The sequence below is a fragment of the Perca fluviatilis genome, chromosome 12, assembly GCF_010015445.1.
Source record: "Perca fluviatilis chromosome 12, GENO_Pfluv_1.0, whole genome shotgun sequence".
NCBI classification, from domain to species: Eukaryota; Metazoa; Chordata; class Actinopteri; order Perciformes; family Percidae; genus Perca; species Perca fluviatilis.
In genome coordinates, this window is record NC_053123.1 from 35,200,979 (window position 1) to 35,220,802 (window position 19,824).

Consider the following 19,824-nt stretch of genomic DNA (forward strand, 5'->3'; position numbering starts at 1 on the left):
GTCCACTACGTGACAAACCCTATGGAGCGTACCACTGGGCCACTACGTGACAAACCCTATGGAGCGTACCACTGGGCCACTACGTGACAAACCCTATGGAGCGTACCACTGGTCCACTACGTGACAAATCCTATTGAGCGTACCACTGGTCCACTACATAACAAACACTATGGAGCATACCACTGGTCCACTACGTGACAAACACTATGGAGCATACCACTGGGCCACTACGTGACAAACCCTATGGAGCGTACCACTGGGCCACTACGTGACAAACCCCATGGAGCGTACCACGAGGCCACTACGTGACAAACCCTATGGAGCGTACCATGTGTCCACTACGTGACAAACCCTATGGAGCGTACCACTGGGCCACTACGTGACAAACACTATGGAGCGTACCACTGGTCCACTACATGACAAACACTATGGAGCGTCCCATGTGTCCACTACGTGACAAACCCTATGGAGCGTACCACTTGGCCACTACATAACAAACCCTATGGAGCATACCACTGGTCCACTACGTGAACTCTATATGTTTTTCACATGCGACAAATCCTATGGAGCGTACCACTGGTCCACTACATGACAAACACTATGGAGCGTACCACTGGTCCACTACGTGACAAACACTATGGAGCGCACTCACGGCGCACTACGTGACAAACCCTATGGAGCGCTACCACTGGGCCACTACGTGACAAACACTATGGAGCCGTACCACTGGTCCGCATTACATGACAAACACTATGGAGCGTCCCATGTGTCACTACGTGAAAAACCCTATGGAGCGTGCACTTACCGCACTACATAACAAACCCTATGGAGCATACCGCTACCACGTTCTACGTGACAAATCCTATGGAGCATACCACTGGTCCACTACATAACAAACACTATGGAGCATACCACTGGTCCACTACGTGACAAACACTATGGAGCTGCACTCGAGGCCACTACGTGACAAACCCTATGGAGCGTCCCACTGGGCCACTACGTGACAAACCCTATGGAGCGCATTACCGCCACGCTACGTGACAAACCCCATGGAGCGTTCCATGTGTCCACTCAGTGACAAACCCTATGGAGCGTACCACTGGTCCACTACATAACAAACACTATGGAGCATACCACTGGGCCACTACGTGACAAACCCCATGGAGCGTACCACGAGGCCACTACGTGACAAACCCTATGGAGCATACCACTGGGCCACTACGTGACAAACCCCATGGAGCGTACCACGAGGCCACTACGTGACAAACCCTATGGAGCGTCCCATGTGTCCACTACGTGACAAATCCTATGGAGCGTACCACTGGGCCACTACGTGGCTATTGAGAACGAGGTAGCATGCTAGCGTTGGATGGGTTTTATCAAAGTCTGTATGTGTGTGGAAGCACCAGAGACACAAAAGAACACCCCAAATCACCAGAAAATGTGATTTTTTTCATAATATGGGCACTTTAAGTTCAGAGTTTGAGGTTATTCTCAGAATTCTGACTTCAAACTCAGGCTGCATTTGCATTTCTCTTTTACTTCCTCTCTCCTTACTTTGTTCCCGTCAGAACTGCTACGACCACCAGGGGGCGCCGCCACTACAAACCTAAATATAGGTCCGAATGATGCTGGAACATACTGTCGGTACACGATCCGTGCTGCCTGCACGATCCGTTATGCGCATGTGCAAGACGTTAAACGCAGATGAAAATCCTGTTTTACGAGGATTTACGACATTGCACTAGCCCTTAGCCGAATTAGCTGTTAGCTATATAAACTAACGTTAGCTTCCCAGTGGAGGCTAGCGGCAGACCGCTACAACTACGACCGGAAGCGTGGAACAAATCGTGCAGTGTCCACTATCCTCGGTAAAACCACGTGTAAAACAGGGTTACACTGCACGATCTGTTCCACGCTTCCGGTCGTTGGTTTAAACGTTAGTTTAGCTAGCTAGCTAACAGCTAATTCAGCTAACCGCTAGCTGAGACAGCATGTAATAATTTTAAAAGACCCTCAAAATAAAACCTGAAAATAACCGTTAAAATATATAACAGCTGTAACGTCAGTTCTACTTTACTTGTGCTCATTAATTTAAAATACAATCAAATCAATACTTGTCTTTATTGTTATTACTATAAAGTCTTAATTTAGCTGTTGCCTGCTTTCCCCCAGTGTTTAGTTTGAGTTAACGTTATTTTAGACTGAATCAAGCTGCCAGCTAGCTAGCAGTTAACCGAATTAGCTATTAGTTTAGTTATGTTGCGTTTAGCTTCCCGGTGGAGGCTAGCATGGAACAGATCGTGCAGTGTAATCCTGTTTTACCGAGGATACTCAAGAGGATACTGGAACTGCACGATTTATTCCACGCTTCCGGACGTAGTTGTAGCGGCCAGCCGTTAGCCTCCATTGGGAAGCTAACGTTAGTTTATATAGCTAGCCGTTAGCCTCCATTGGGAAGCTAACGTTAGTTTATATAGCTAGCCGTTAGCCTCCATTGGGAAGCTAACGTTAGTTTATATAGCTAACCGTTAGCCTCCATTGGGAAGCTAACGTTAGTTTATATAGCTAACAGCTAACGTCTAATGTCGTAATTCCTCGTAAAACAGGATTTTCATCTTAACGTCTTGCACATGCGCAGAACAGATCGTGTACCGACACATCCCACTTATGGGGGCATTTTCGGGGGAGGACAGTCTCTGAAATGTAAAGTTGAAAGGCATGGTGGATTGGAAGAATGGGTGGTCTTTAACTGCAGTGAGATGATGTGTGAGTGCCTCTCGTCTGCTTCCTGTTGTCTGATCTCATCAGTGGCGTCTGGATCTCGTTTGTCCCGCTGATTGGGAACATCGTGTTAAAGCAGGATTTGATTCACTGGCTCTGAAGCGCCAGATGTTCTCGGCTCGGTAGACAAATCGAGATTGTCTCGGCAGCCAATTCTGTTCCTCTTTAATCATCTGTTAACCAATTTTAATTCCAGTTTGGGCTCTTTAAGTGTCCTCTAGGTCGCCTGGCGTTGTTTCCCCAAAACAAACAAAAAAAAAAAAAAAAAAAAAAAAAAAAAAAAAAAAAAAAAAAAAAAAAAAAAAAAAAAAAAAAAAAAAAAAAAAAAAAAAAAAAAAAAAAAAAAAAAAAAAAAAAAAAAAATACGCCACAGCATATACACACACACACACACACACACACATACACACACACACACACATACACACATAAAAAAACACACTAACAGATAGACACACACACACACACATACACACAGACAGACATATACACACACACACACACACACACACACAGACACACATACAGACACACACACACACACACACACACACACACACACACACACACACACACACACACACACACACACAGACAGACAGACACACAGACAGACACACAGACACACTACAGACAGACATACACATAACATACACAGACACAGACAGACACACACAGACACACACACACACACACACACAGACACACACACACACAGACAGACATACACACATACACAGACACACACACACACAGACATACACACACAGACAGATACACAGAGACGGACAGACACACACACACACACACACACACACACACACACACACACACACACACACACACACACACACACACACAGACATGCACAGACAGACACACACACACACAGACACACACACACACACATACACACACAGACAGACACGCACAGACACACACTCACACACACACACACAGACAAATTAAATAATGTTATGGCCCCAGGAGAGAGGGCTTATACTCAGAATTTCTAAGATTAAAGTCGTAAATTTACGGAAACACAACTCCGATATTCTCTGAGATTAAAGTGGTAAATATGGAACTGGAATTAATGAGCTCTCTGCAAGGTTTCACACTGTTGCAAAAGTCATCCAGTGGGCCTGATTGGACCCTTTGGCGAGCCGGTTCAGGCCCACGGGCCGCGTGTTTGACACCCCTGCCGTATAGTCTGAGTCCTCTTCCACATTTGTTGAGCTCTGCCACTTTCCCCTGATTGTAATTAAAGAAGATGGGAACAGACGGAGCCGCCTCGGCCCGCTGCTTCTGTCAATCAGCGCAGTTAGCACGAGCATAATACAAGACACACACACACACACACACACACATACACACACACACTGGAGTCCATTCATTTTCTAATTCTGTCAGCGTTACTTCCCCTGGTCTCCTTTTATTTACTTCTTCTGTTATCTGGTTTAATCACTAATTTAGATTAGTCTTTGTTTCTCTCTCCGTCAGCGACGTAGGCGGGCAGCATTCATGAATGCACAATGTGCACGTGCACGGACAACCCCCCCCTCCCACCCTCTGTGGGCTCCCTTAAAAGCTACGACGATTTTGACCAAAAACTACTAATGTTTTCCTTTTGCAGTTTATTTGAACCAACTGTAACTTGTACCATTGTGCGCACACACGTGCACACATATACATAAACACACACACACACATACATACATATATACACAAAAACACACACACACACTCACACACATACACGCACACACATACACACACACTCACACGCACACGCACACGCACACGCACACGCACACACACACAAACACACCCCTAATACTGTATCTGAAGTCTCTTTTATATAGACCTTAGTGGTCCCCTAATACTGTATCTGAAGTCTCTTTTATATAGACCTTAGTGGTCCCCTAATACTGTATCTGAAGTCTCTTTTATATAGACCTTAGTGGTCCCCTAATACTGTATCTGAAGTCTCTTTTATATAGACCTTAGTGGTCCCCTAATACTGTATCTGAAGTCTCTTTTATATAGACCTTAGTGGTCCCCTAATACTGTATCTGAAGTCTCTTTTATATAGACCTTAGTGGTCCCCTAATACTGTATCTGGAGGTAACCTTGCTCCTTATGACCTCATAAGGAGAAGATTCCTGATTGGTCCATCTGAGCTTTCATTTTCTCAAAGGCAGAGCAGGATACCCAGGGCTCGGTTTACACCTATCACCATTTCTAGCCACTGGGGGACCATAGGCAGGCTGGGGGGACTCATATTAATGTTAAAAAACCTCATAAAGTGAAATTTTCATGCCATGGGACCTTTAACATAACTGCGTCAAAAGTGACACCAGTAGTCCCGACTAAGGGCGTTTAGATGAAGCGCGTATATACAGTATGTCCTCGTATTTTCAGACATCTTATGGACCAATCGATTAGAAATACAGCGATAGACTCCATCCAATAGAATCCACCGTGAGCTAATCCTTTGGTTGCAGCCCTAGTTTCCCCTCTTCATATAACCCACAGGAACAGATCTTAACGGGTCTCTGTCTCCTTCCCCCCCCCCTACGCTAAATATTTCCAGATCATCTCAGAGATTATTTTTAATCAGAAATCTAAAGAAGTGACCCTTAAAAACCTGCAGCGCACGGTTGGATTATTCCTCCTGGTTTCTGTCGGCTCCATCAATTCACCCTGCTCGGCCGATGAAGGTGTCCTTGCTGAGGACACATGCACGCATGCATGCACGCACACACACACTCACACACTTACACACACACACACACACACACTCACCCACAGAGGAGGGGGATGGGTGTGTGTTTGGTTTGGCTGTCACACTGCACACAAACATCACACCTCGGATTTTATTTTCAGACCTGTAAGAGAGATGCAGAGTTCGTTTTGGTAAATACTGCTGAAACTGCATCACGCACACACACACACACACACTCGCACACACACACACACACACACACGCACACACACACATGCAAACATGCACGCATGCAGAGGAGGGGGATGGGTGTGTTTGTGTTTGGTTTTGGCTGTCACACTGCATGGTTATCAGCTCTCACCTGCACAAAAACATCTCACACACACACACACACACACAGAGGAGGAGGAGGGGGATGGTGTCTCACCTGCACAAAAACATCACACACATATTTTTATATTTACATTTTTATCAGATCTGGGAGAGAGAGAGAGAGAGAGAGAGAGAGAGAGAGAGACAGAGACGCAGCGTTCGCTTTTGGTAAATGCTGCAGGAACTGCACACACACACGTGATTGCACACACACACACGCACGCACACATGCACACAAACACACACACACACACACACGCATACACACACACACACACACTGATCCCTTCCCATCTGGCAGCGGTCCAGACAGTAATTCGTGTTCACGATGCATCTGTTCCTCCCAGCCGATGCTGCTCACGCGGCGATCCGAAGAGAAAGGGGAACGTCTGTTCAGGAGAGAGACAACCTCGGGGTCGCAGCCACGTTTCGGAACATTTCGGGGGTGTCAGGGCTTGGATTTTGACACAAAGCTTTTTGGATTTCTACCTGAACCAGATTCCCCCAGTATTCCCCCTCTCTCTCCCTCTCTGCCTCCTTGCACGCTCCGCAGCCTGTCGTGTATGTGTGGGATATTGTTTATCTAATATTTTCTGCCTTTAACTAACCCCATGTCCCATAAACCCACTGACCTACCTACCTACCTACCTACCTACCCACTGACCTACCTACCTACCTACCTACCTACCTACCTACCTACCTACCTACCTACTGACCTACCTACCTACCCCTACCCACTGACCTACCTACCTACCTACCTACCTACCTACCTACCTACCTACTGACCTACCTACCTACTGACCTACCTACCTACCTACCTACCTACCTACCCACCTACCTACCCACCTACCTACCTACCACCTACCTACCTACCTACCTACCTACCCACTGACCTACCCTACCTACCTACCCACTGACCTACCTACCTACCTACCCACTGACCTACCTACCTACCTACCTACCCACTGACCTACCTACCTACCTACCCACTGACCTACCTACCTACCTACCCACTGACCTACCTACCTACCTACCTACCCACTACCTACCTACCTACCTACCTACCTACCTACCCACTGACCTACCTACCTACCTACCCACGACCCACTTACCTACCTACTCACACCCACTGACTCCACCTACTCACCACCTAACTCCACTGCACCTACCTACCCACTGACCTCTACCTACCCACCTACCTACCCACGAACTCCACCTACTCCACTTCCTACCCACCAACCTACCTACCTACCTACCTACCTACTCCACTGACCCACCTACCTACCTACCCACTGACCTTACCCACCTACCTACCTACCTACCTACACCTACTCCGACTACCTACTCCACTGACCCACTCCACCTACCTACCTACCCACTGACCTGCCTACCTCACCATCTACCTACCTACCTACCTACCTACCTATACCTACCTACCTACATACCTACCTACCTACCTACCTACCAACCTACCTACCTAGCTACCTACCAACCTACCTACCTAGCGACCTACCTACCACCTGCTGGCTACGGGATCTAAAATACTTTCTCTGCCGTCCTGCGTCACCCTGTCAGGGTTTTTATTGGCTATAGTGACCGGCTCGCTCTACATTATTCCTTACATATACTATACATAATACTAATACATACTGTTTTTATCTATTTGTGTATTTACAGTTATAAGTCTAGCAAATGACATTGATGAGCTTCACTCAATATAGGCATCTTTATATATACATATATATATATATATATATATATATATACAACATTAGCTGGAAAGTGAAGCAGTCTTTCCCTGTGTGTGTGTGTGTGTTCTTGTTTAACTACATTCGTGGGGTCCAAAAACCGGGAGTCCAGTATGCTTGTGGGGTCTGGACAGCTTTGTGGGGCCAAAATGCTGGACCCCCCAAGTTTAAAGGGCTGTTTCAGGGTTAAGACTTGGTTTTAGGATTAGGGATAGAATTAGGTTATGGTTAGGTGAGGGTATACAGACAGTACTAGCAGGATGGGTAGTGAGGGTAAGGGTAAGGCTAGGCATTACTGTGATGGTTAGGTGAGGGTATGGGTGCCAGGCATCTAAGTCAGGATGGTTACAGGAGGGTAAGGCATGAGACATTTAGCTGTGATGGTTGGCTAGGGCATAAGGTTAGGCATAGCTGTGATGGTTGAGGATATAAGATAGGCGTGAAGTTTGGTAGCACAATTGCGATGGTAAGGTTGGGGTAAGGCTGGTTGTGTTAATTTAGCTGTGATGGTTAAGTTTGGGGTAAGGTTAGGCATTTTAGGTGATGGTTAAGGTTAGGGTAAGGGTTAAGGTTAGGCATTTAGTTGTGATGGTTAAGGTTAGGATAAGGGTTAAGGTTAGGCATTTAGTTGTGATGGTTAAGTTTGGGGTAAGGGTTAAGGTTAGGCATTTAGTTGTGATGGTTAAGTTTGGGGTAAGGGTTAAGGTTAGGCATTAATGTGTGATGGTTAAGGTTAGGATAAGGGGTTAGGGAATGCATTATGTCAATGACTGGTCCCCACAAAGATAGTGAGACGCACTATGAGTGTGTGTGTTTGTGTGTGTGTGTGTGTGTGTGTGTGCATGCGTGCTTGCGTGCGATGCTAATTGGCCATCCTGCAGAGCTGTATGTGTGTGTGTGTGTGTGTGTGTGTGTACGTGCGTGTGTGAGTGCGTGCGTGTGTGTGAGCGAGCGATGCTAATTGGCCATCCTGCAGAGCTGTGTGTCTGTGTGTGTGTCTGTGTGTGTGTCTGCGTGTCTCTGTGTGCGCGTGTGTGTGTGTGTGTGTGTGTGTGTGTGTGTGTGTGTGTATGTGTGTGTGTGTGTGTGTGTGTGTGTGTGTGTGTGTGTGTGTGTGTGTGTGTGTGTGTGTGTGTGTGTGTGACAGAAGGGAAGGTGTTTAAAATGCAGAGAGCAGTCACGGCTGGAGGACCACTGCAAAATATTCTCTCTCTCCTTCTGTCACCCTCTCTCTCTCTCTCTTTCTCCCTCTCTCTCTCTCTCTCTGATGCTTTGTTGCTCTTTCCTCTTTCTCTCCCTCCTTCACTCCCCCCCTCTCGTTCTTTCCGTTTCTCCTCTCTCTCTCTAACACCATCTGGTCATTCTCTGTGACTCAGCGCTGTCGCCTGCTGGAGGCTCTGCCGCCCACACACCCACACAACACACACACACACACACACACACACACACACACACACACACACACACACACACACACACACACACACACACACACACACAGTACACTGACCCGTGACATTTAAAAGGTGTGTGTGTGTTCACAGGAACAGATATTTAGTTACAGTTTTCCTTCAAACACCTGTTTTTCTGCAGAAAATATGTCTTTTTACTTCTAGTTTTGATGCAGAACTGACTTTAGTTTAAATAACTGATCCTAGAATCAATGCATAGGTCTCTCTACTGGGGCTCGGCAGCGTTGCATGTTCCCCCCGACTCATCTCCTGGTTCTCCTTCTCCATCAACAACATGAGATCACAGGACACCCCCGTCAACGCAGTGATCGGTGACGATTCTCTCCGACCAATCAGCAGCCTGCAGGGTTTCACGTCACCTTTTCGGCTCGCCTCAGCTCGCTTGGAACTTCGAATGAGGTGGTACTAAAAAAAGTACCCGCTAGCAGGTACCAGGGACTTTTTTTTCGTAATGGAAAACCGAATAAGGCGAGTAGAGTCGAGGCGAGTCGAGCAGGTACCATATGATGGAAAAGCGTCCATAAGACTCGTTATAAGACCCGAGGGGACCTGTCTTTTCAGTCTGTGGATCCCAGACTGTCCATGCGTCTGGCAGACTCTGTCTTCTCTTTTAAAAAGGATCTGAAAACATGTTTCTTTAGGAAAGCCTTTGGTTGATGGGTTTTCACTAGTGTCACTTTAATTTTACATATGTATATACATTTTTATATTGTTTGTTTTACCTATTCTTTTGTACAGCACTTTGTGATTTCATTTATAAATACATTTTACTTACTTACTTACTGTGTTTTACCATCAGCCACCTCAACCAACCTCCTTATGCGGTCCTATGTCCCTTTATACCACTGCCACTGTGAAAACATTTGGTAAAAGGTAGGCCTATGCGAGTGGGATTACTTATGCTTGATATACACGTTAAAAGTACATTATAGGTCTCTATGACACACTCAAATTGGTATGGCATATTGATGTGGTCGCATAGCATAATGCTCTACTCTCTATGACATCAGCTCAAGGCTATGAGTCTAGAGTCACTGCTACTCTCACACCTCGCTGTACTTACCCCCTCCGATGGAGCACTAGCGCCAGAGAGATAGGGATGCTGCTGCAGGCCTGGATGAAGCCAGAAGCAGAGCATTTACAGGAAGCAGATGGATAAGAGTGGGGTTTGAGGCACTGAGATCATGCTGATGCTCTTAGCCTGAGAGCATGCCCTTCACCCCACCAATGGGCGCCGACATTTCTCAGTCAGCAACCATTTATCAAGGCACATAACGAAACAGGAGAGAGAAAACAAACAGAGAGTAGGGATCCCACAAATGAACCACCAGGGGAAGTGATCCTCACTGTGAGGACAAGTGGAGGGAGGACAGATGAGTGGAGAGGGCCAGAGATATGTATATATATTTTGAGGAGGGAGATAATAGAGAGATAGTATATAGAGAGATGGGAGAGAGAGATGGAGATGAAGATTATATAGAGACAGAAGGATGGAGATGAAGAGGGATGTGAGAGAAGAGTATAGAATATACAGAGAGATGAAGAGACAGAGAGACAGGAGTGATGGAGAGACAGAGGGATGGAGAGACAGAGAGATGGAGGAGACAGAGAGATGAAGAGATGGAGAGACAGAGAGACAGAGATGAGAGATAGAGACAGAGAGACTAGAGAGATGGAGAGATATAGGAGATAGAGAGGAGAGAGACAGAGAGACAAATGCAGGACAAAGAGATGGAGAGACAGAGACAGGACAGAGAGATGAGAGATGGAGAGACAGAGGACAGAGAGATGGAGAGACAGAGAGACAGAGAGACAGAGAGATGGGAGACATTAGAGATAGAGGGAGTATAAGGGTATATACTATATTACACAATGAGTGAAGTATATAGAAATTAGAGTATATTAAGCATATATCATAGAGTATATTATATATAAGTTTGGGAATATTAGATATGAGAATATTTGTATAAAAGTATATATGTAGAAAGTAAGAGATGAGCAGATGGTGTATAAGTTATATTTATATAATAAGAAGTATAAAAAGGGAGAGCAAAAACATTCTGAGATATAACACAAACTATACATCCTCATATATCACATATATATTTGGTATACATGTACATATTATCAGTATATATCAAGTATATATCATATACACGTATAGCATATCACAAAAGGAGGGCAAAAGGCAAACATACATAGTAATGCAAAGAGCAACGGCACTGCAGGCATAAGCAACATATAGAAGCAAGAGCAGCACTAACACATATAATACAGCAAACACATACATATACATATATAGAAACAAGGAGCAAAACACATATACAAGAGAAACAGGGAAAGACATATATATTGTATATATGATGAGGACAGGAGGATATATTTGAGAGTGGGATATATTAGAGAGATGGAGAAGAGATGTAGAGAGAGTTAGAGAGATGGAGAGAGATGAGAGTGGGGTTAGCATGGATGTGAGAGATGGAGAGACTTGGACTAGTACCAAACAATGGTTTTTAAAATGCCTTGCCCTTATAAATAGGGCTGTGTGTGGGAGTTTCTCTCGCGCAAAAGGAACACGCACCACATTCCCTCCTCCCTCGTCTCCGGGACAGCGGGGGTGCAGTTGCAAGTTGATGATATCTTGGCCATGACTAGCTAAGCTCTATCCCTACTTCACTTGAGATACAAGCACAACAAGCGTAGTTGTTACACACAGAGTCAGGGAGAATCTTCTGCATCAAGCAGTGAGAGAAGTGAGATAAGGGGGAGATCATCCCCATATAAAGGGTGGGAATGATAAAATTGATAAAGTTAGAATGAGATACATAAGGAACATTCTTTATACAGGGGGAGCTACAAACCATCACCCACACTTTATATAAAAGCTAATATAATAGGGATAAAGTTAGCTATAAAAAACCTATCAGATAATACCAAGATATAAGTAGGAATTTAGGATATGAAAAGGGGAAAACATAAGAGATGATACATAGACCACCAAGGGTTCATATAAAAGAGGACTAACATATAGTAAAAATCACTAATATAAAAGAACTTATATAAACCTATCATGTGTTATAAAAGAGACTGATAGCAGTACTAGGAACCACCAACCTATATAGTTAACATGTTGAATCATCACATACAGGTGCATCTAGGGGGGGAAGGTTATAAAAGAGACTTATTATATATAATAACCAAGGTCTATAGAGGAAAAGAGATCTCCCAGGATATGAGGGATAGGGACCACTCTTGGTTATGAAAGGTGATCCCAAAGAGCATCCATGTCATGGGACCCTTAAGTCCCATTCAAAAGAAGGGTGTTGGGAATTCCCATAAATTGGAGTAGATTTGAAGGACAAGCTGATTTTAGACATGAAGTCCCTACAGGCTGCAGCTTGGAGGTGGTAGCATGAGACAGAGGTCCCACTACAGGGAGTGAAACCCATTTTTTATTTTGGTATGCCTATTAGGCTTGTGAATCACACTGTGAAAATGATGAAGTGTTTTGGAAGGATGAAGCATAAGAGTCAGCAGTCTCTAACCCCATGACTATGAGCCAGGCTTTGTTCCTACCATGGATACGTGTCCTGAGGAGTGGTAAGAGATGAATACTGGATTACAAAATGGGCACCAAACAGGGCAGGCCAAATAAAAGAAATAAAACAGAGAGACCATCCCAGAAAGAAAGTTACTCAACACGTCTGAATGAGTGTCATAGATCTAGGAAGTGGGTGGTAGGTGAGTGTGGTAGTGTGTGTGTGTGTGTGTGTGTTAGAGCATTGATTATGGTGAAATATTTACACATTGTAGAGCTTAATTACTCACCACCCCCCTGTCTTGTCCCCAACCCCCCTCCATCCCTCCCATTCTCTGACTCTTCATCTCTCTGTCTCTCCATCTCTCTGTCTCTCTGTCTCTCCATCCCTCTGTCTCTCTGCTCTTTGTCTCTCCATCTCTCTGTCTCTCCATCCCTCTGTCTCTCTGTCTCTCCATCCCTCTGTCTCTCCATCTCTCTATCTCTCTGTCTCTCCATCCCTCTGTCTCTCTGTCTCTCCATCTCTCTGTCTCTCCATCCCTCTGTCTCTCTGTCTCTCCATCCCTCTGTCTCTCCACTCTCTATCTCTCTGTCTCTCCATCCCTCTGTCTCTCTGCTCTTTGTCTCTCCATCTCTCTGTCTCTCCATCTCTCCATCCGTCTGTCTCTCTGTCTCTCCATCCCTCTGTCTCTCCATCCCTCTGTCTCTCTGTCTCTTCATCTCTCTGTCTCTCCAACCCTCTGTCTCTCCATCCCTCTGTCTCTCTGTCTCTCTCTCTCTCTCTCTGTCTATCTCTCCATCTCTCTCTCTCTCTGTCTTCTGTCCCTTCGTCCGTCTCGTCTCCTGAGAGCCGACTGGACGGTGCCAAACTCCGCCGAGTCTTTCTGCTCACTTTCACGCACCATGAAATATTCACAGCTCAATGCGTGTCCTGTTTATTATTCATGAGCTCGCTTGACTTCTCTGAATCATTCACACACAACACACACACACACACACACACACACACACACACACACACACACACACACACACACACACACACAAAAAAACAAACGCATGCATGCACACACAAACACGCTCTCATTTTTGCATACTGAGAAATGCTCAGTTTCTTGGTGGTAGCACTTCACACACACACACACACACACACACACACACACACACACACACACACACACACACACACACTGCAGAGCGATCGGAGCCTTCATCAGTTCTCGTTGCATGTTGGCGTTTCGTGTAAAAGGAGGTCTTCCATTTGTGACATGACTCTGCATATATTTCCATTCATTAAACATGTTTGACTCCATTAAAGTCTTCACAGCGTTGTGGAATTCCTCTGCTAAGTATCAGTCAAAGCCTCGCAGTTCCCGGGCCAGATTCTAAAAGCTCCCGGAAGACCTGCGATCACACGGGAGACCTTTCTGGAACGGCCCACATGTTAGCTTTCATGCCCAACAAACAGAACGGCACTAGCACGAAGTGACGTGGAGATATCGGACATTACGTACCACAATTTATGAGCAAAAACTTGGAAAAAAGTGACAAAAAAACGTCGAAAAAAAAATAACAAAAACGTCGGAAAAAAGTGTCAAAAAAACTCGCAAAATACTGAAAAAAAATGACAAAAAAATGACAAAAAAGTCAGAAAAAGTGGTGTCGAAAACGAGATATATTTTTAAGCTCATTCTGAACCCTAAAACAGCTCGCTGAAAACAGAGCAGAATGTCCTCACAAAGACAGGAGAATACACACACACACAGACACACACACACCGAGAGACACACAGACACACACACACCGAGAGACACAGACACGCACACACAAACACAGAGAAACACACAGAGACACATGCACACAGACACACACAGAAACACACACACACAGAAACACACAGAGACACATGCACACAGACACATACACACCGAGAGAGACACACACAGACACACACACACACACACAAACACACACACACACAGACACATCCAGCTTTAAGCTCATTCTCAACCCTAAAACAGCTCGCTGAAAACAGAGCAAAATGTCCTCACAAAGACAGGAGAACACACAGACACACACACACACACAAACACACACACACAGACACATCCAGCTTTAAGCTCATTCTCAACCCTAAAACAGCTCGCTGAAAACAGCGAAAAATGTCCTCACAAAGACAGGAGAACACACAGACACACACACACACACACAAACACACACACACACACACACACACACACACACACACACACACACACACACACACACACACACACACACACACACACACCCTGCAGGCAGAATGAGGTCCCTGATGATACAGAGGGATTGTGGATGAAGGTTTCTGACAGACTGGGCCGGCTGCTCCACGCTGCACACTTTATTTTAAGAAAGATTTAAATCTCCGAGTTGATCTCCGTTAGCAGCGGCGCCTGACAGGCCGCTTCCTCTTCTAGCCTGAGCGACGCACGCCACCACAGTCAGCCTAATCAATAAGGTTATGGATAATTAGCTGGGCTACGTTTGGACGTATCGGCACAGACGCTAAGGAACGCGCTGCTTTAGATGACACGTTAAAGGTCCCATGACATGGTGCTTTTTGGATTCTTTTATATAGACCTTAGTGGTCCCCTAATACTGTATCTGAAGTCTCTTTTATATAGACCTTAGTGGTCCCCTAATACTGTATCTGAAGTCTCTTTTATATAGACCTTAGTGGTCCCCTAATACTGTATCTGAAGTCTCTTTTATATAGACCTTAGTGGTCCCCTAATACTGTATCTGAAGTCTCTTTTATATAGGCCTTAGTGGTCCCCTAATACTGTTACTGAATCTCTTTATATAACCTTACTGGTCCCCTAATACTGTATCTGAAGTCTCTTTTTATATAGACCTTAGTGGTCCCCTAATACTGTATCTGAAGTCTCTTTTATTAGGCCTTAGTGGTCCCCTAATACTGTATCTGAAGTCTCTTTTATATAGACCTTAGTGGTCCCCTAATACTGTATCTGAAGTCTCTTTTATATAGGCCTTAGTGGTCCCCTAATACTGTATCTGAAGTCTCTTTTATATAGACCTTAGTGGTCCCCTAATACTGTATCTGAAGTCTCTTTTATATAGACCTTAGTGGTCTCCTAATACTGTATCTGAAGTCTCTTTTTATATAGACCTTAGTGGTCCCCTAATACTGTATCTGAAGTCTCTTTTATATAGACCTTAGTGGTCCCCTAATACTGTATCTGAAGTCTCTTTTATATAGACCTTAGTGGTCCCCTAATACTGTATCTGAAGTCTCTTTTATATAGACCTTAGTGGTCCCCTAATACTGTATCTGAAGTCTCTTTTATATAGACCTTAGTGGTCCCCTAATACTGTATCTGAAGTCTCTTTTATATAGACCTTAGTGGTCCCCTAATACTGTATCTAATCAGCCTAGAAATCATAGGAGCAACAAAATCTCTCCTCATATTTGCAGAACTTTTACTGAGAATAACTTTACGTTTCATGTCATATTAAATATCTCCAGGTCAATAAAGTGTACGGACATTTTTGTAGTTTTAATGAGATTGTAGTCCATTTAGAAGTGTTTTAATCCTGCCTGGAACTACAGTGAATCCATGGTTCTGAATGCATTGATCGTGGAACGTAATGTCTGATATCTCCACGTCACTATGTGCTAGCACGTTTTTCTCACTTTTTTCAAAAGTTTTTGTCACTTTTTTTCAAAAGTTTTTGTCACTTTTTTTCAAAAGTTTTTGTCACTTTTTTTCAAAAGTTTTTGTCACTTTTTTTCAAAAGTTTTTGTCACTTTTTTTCAAAAGTTTTTGTCACTTTTTTTCCGACGTTTTTCTCACTTTTTTTTCAATATTTTTTGTCACTTTTTTCCGACGTTTTTTGTCACCTTTTTTTAAAAATTTTTGTCACTTTTTTTCCGAGTTTTTTGTCACTTTTTTTGTCACTTTTTTTCCGACGTTTTTTGTCACTTTTTTTCCGAGTTTTTTGTCACTTTTTTTGTCACTTTTTTTCCGACGTTTTTTGTCACTTTTTTTCCAGCATTAACGCTTGTGTTGTCTTCCTGTCGTTTAAATAAAAAAAAAAAAGTCAACGTTTTTTGTCACTTTTTTTCCGACGTTTTTTGTCACTTTTTTTCCAGCATTAACGCTTGTGTTGTCTTCCTGTCGTTTAAATAAAAAAAAAAAAGTCAACGTTTTTTGTCACTTTTTTTTGACTTTTTTGAAAATGGGCCAAATTTGACCCGAAGACACCAGCAGCACGATTAAAAGACAAAACGACCTATGTGGGCGTTTCTTCGGGGGGGGACAGTCGGACTCATAACAAAGCCAATCTGTTCCCGGCCTGCAGCTTCGGTCCAATCCTCCCGTTTCCTGCAGAGCGTCCATCCTTCATCCCTCCATCCCTCTGTCGTTTAACCGGAGTCAGGGCTGAACAGCGGCCGATATGATTGTGTCTCAATTAACGGCGGATGTGTGTGGGGGGGCTGCGAGTGTTTCCTGGTGTCAGATGTGACTGATGGTGATTACTGCCGAGAAGAGGGAGGGAGGGAGGGACGTGTCCAGCCTGCCAACGCTCTCCGTTACACTTTCACTCACTGTTCCCTCTGTAGCGGTTATTATCAAGGGAACTATATAGGGTGGGGTGGGGTGGGGGTGTAACATGAATTTCAAAACTCCGACCAACTGTCTGTCTGTCTGTCTGTCTGTCTGTCATGTCTGTGCTTTAACATCAGCAACATCCAATCAAATCATTCCTTCTGGCGGCTGCCTGCACTTAACATGAATTTCAAAACTCCAAGCACCAAGATTATTAATTGTTTTTATTCAGAAACTCAACTTGTCTGTCTTGTAAACCCAAAAATACAAATACAAAATACTCCAGAGTCTGCTCTTGAGACTTTGCTCTAATTTTCGGGATTCGGGACAACTGCTTGGTCACCCTAGAACTATAGATGGAACGAGTGGCCAGATTTCGGACACTACGCTGAAAACATCATAGCCATATTTATTTTGCTCTTATATCACTGCAATGTACTTCTTGTCCTGCCTATGCAACACCTGTCTATACTCTGTATATCACATTGCACTTTTCTGTTTTTTCCACTTTTTTTTGTCTCTTTTTTTGTCTATTTTTTCACGTTCTTTTTTTTACTTTTTTCCACATTTTTTGTCATTTTTTTCTACATTTTTGTCACTTTTTTCTACGTTTGTTGTCACTTTTTTCTACGTTTTTTGTCACTTTTTTCTACATTTTTTGTCACTTTTTTCCACATTTTTGTCACTTTTTTCTACGTTTTTTGTCAATTTTTTTCCCGTTTTTTGTCAATTTTTTCACGTTTTTTGTCACTTTTTTTCAAGTTTGGTTGACGCAAACTGCATTTCTCTTTGTACTTGAACTCTGCACAGTGACAATAAAGTTGAATCTAATCTAATCTCTTTTCACATCGTAGGAAAGTAGCTATCGACAGCTGAGTGACAATTTTGTTTGGCAGATTTTCGCTAACCAGTGTATGATGAAGGCATGTTGGGTTGGGGGGTGAAATTAGAAAGCTAACGTTAGCTAACGAGCAAGTCGCTCCGTTCCCACTGACTGTAGGGAGACTCCGAGAGAACAGCTGACAGCCTGGGAGAGGCACTGTCTGGTTAACACCAGTTTTTAGCTGTGACTGTCCTTCCTTTGCCGTACCTGAATTTGCTGCATTCTGGCTGCTGTCTGGAGATTCCCTTCGTGCACAACTCGTATTCTTTCTGATGTTTCTTACCAAATGTTGTAACAGCGACCATGTTGTGTATAGTTTAGGATCCTCGCCACCACCAGACCAATCAGCATTGAACAGATTGAACATGTAGCTGGACTTGAATGGCCTTCTTTTGATTGAAAGTACTGCCAAACAACACTGTTTCTGCTCACAAGATCCATGTCCACTTTCTCACCAGATCCATGTCCACTTTCTCACCAGATCCATGTCCACTTTCTCACCAGATCCATGTCCACTTTCTCACCAGATCCATGTCCACTTGCTCACCAGATCCATGTCCACTTTCTCACCAGATCCATGTCCACTTGCTCACCAGATCCATGTCCACTTGCTCACCAGATCCATGTCCACTTTCTCACAGCCGGCTGCATTGAGCGCTCCACCTACGTAAACACCTTCCCGTAATCAACGGCGCCGTCACTACGGCAACCAGCGTAGCGCGCCCAGTGCAAGCGTAGGGTTCGGTTCGCTGGAAAAAAATTCTGTGTGTGTGTGTGTGTCCGTGTCTGTGTCTGTTTGTGTGTGTGTGTGTGTGTCTGTGTGTGTGTGTGCATGGGTGTGTGTGCATGGGTGTGTTTGTGTGTGTCTGTGTGTGTGTGTGCATGGGTGTGTGTGCATGGGTGTGTGTGTGTGTGTGTGTGTGTGCGTGTGTGTGTGTGTGTGTGTGTGTGTGTGTCTGTGTGTGCGTGGGTGTGTGTGTATGTGTCGTGTGTGTGTGTGTGTGTGTGTGTCTTGTGTTTGCATGGGTGTGTGTGTGTGTTTGTGTGCATGGGTGTGTGTGTGTGTGTGTGTGTGTGTGCATGTGTGTGTGTGTGTGTGTGTTGTTTGTGTGTGTGTGTGTGTGTGTGTGTGTATGTGTGTGTGTGTGTGTGTGCTTCTTAATCACCTCAAGATTTCTCAGCTTTTTGCTCGATGATTCACCTCTCCACTGCTCTCGGGGATTTTGGATTTGAGTTAATCATCTCAACTCCTAACTCAACCCCCTCCCTTTCTGTATTAGGTCTATATATAAAGACATGTCCTGTCACCTGTTACCTGTTACCTGGCTGGATACACTAACACTAACACAGGCTACTCTCGTCTTACAACGCTACAACGGCGAAATCTGCTGCTGAAATGTTGTCTGTGTGTGCTTGTGTGTCTGTGTGTGTGTGTGTATGTCTGTGTGTGTGTTTGTGTCTGTGTGTATGTGTGTGTGTGTGTGTGTGTATGTCTGTGTGTGTTTGTGTGTGTGTGTGTGTAATGCGTGTGTGTGTGTGTGTGTGTGTGTGTGTGCCTTTGTGTGTGTATATGTCTGTGTGTGCATGTGTGTATGTGTGTTTGTGTGTGTGTGTCTGTGTGTGTGTCTGTGTGTTTGTTTCTCGGTGTGTGTGTGTGTGTGTGTGTGTGTGTGTGTGTGTGTGTGTGTGTGT

The 19,824-nt window shown here is 44.4% G+C and overlaps 1 protein-coding gene across 1 annotated transcript in view; it reads left to right on the forward strand.

Annotated features, from left to right (window-relative positions):
* enox1 (ecto-NOX disulfide-thiol exchanger 1) overlaps nt 1-19,824 on the forward strand; it is a 129,347-nt gene that overhangs the window by 53,292 nt on the left and 56,231 nt on the right. The window lies entirely within an intron of this gene.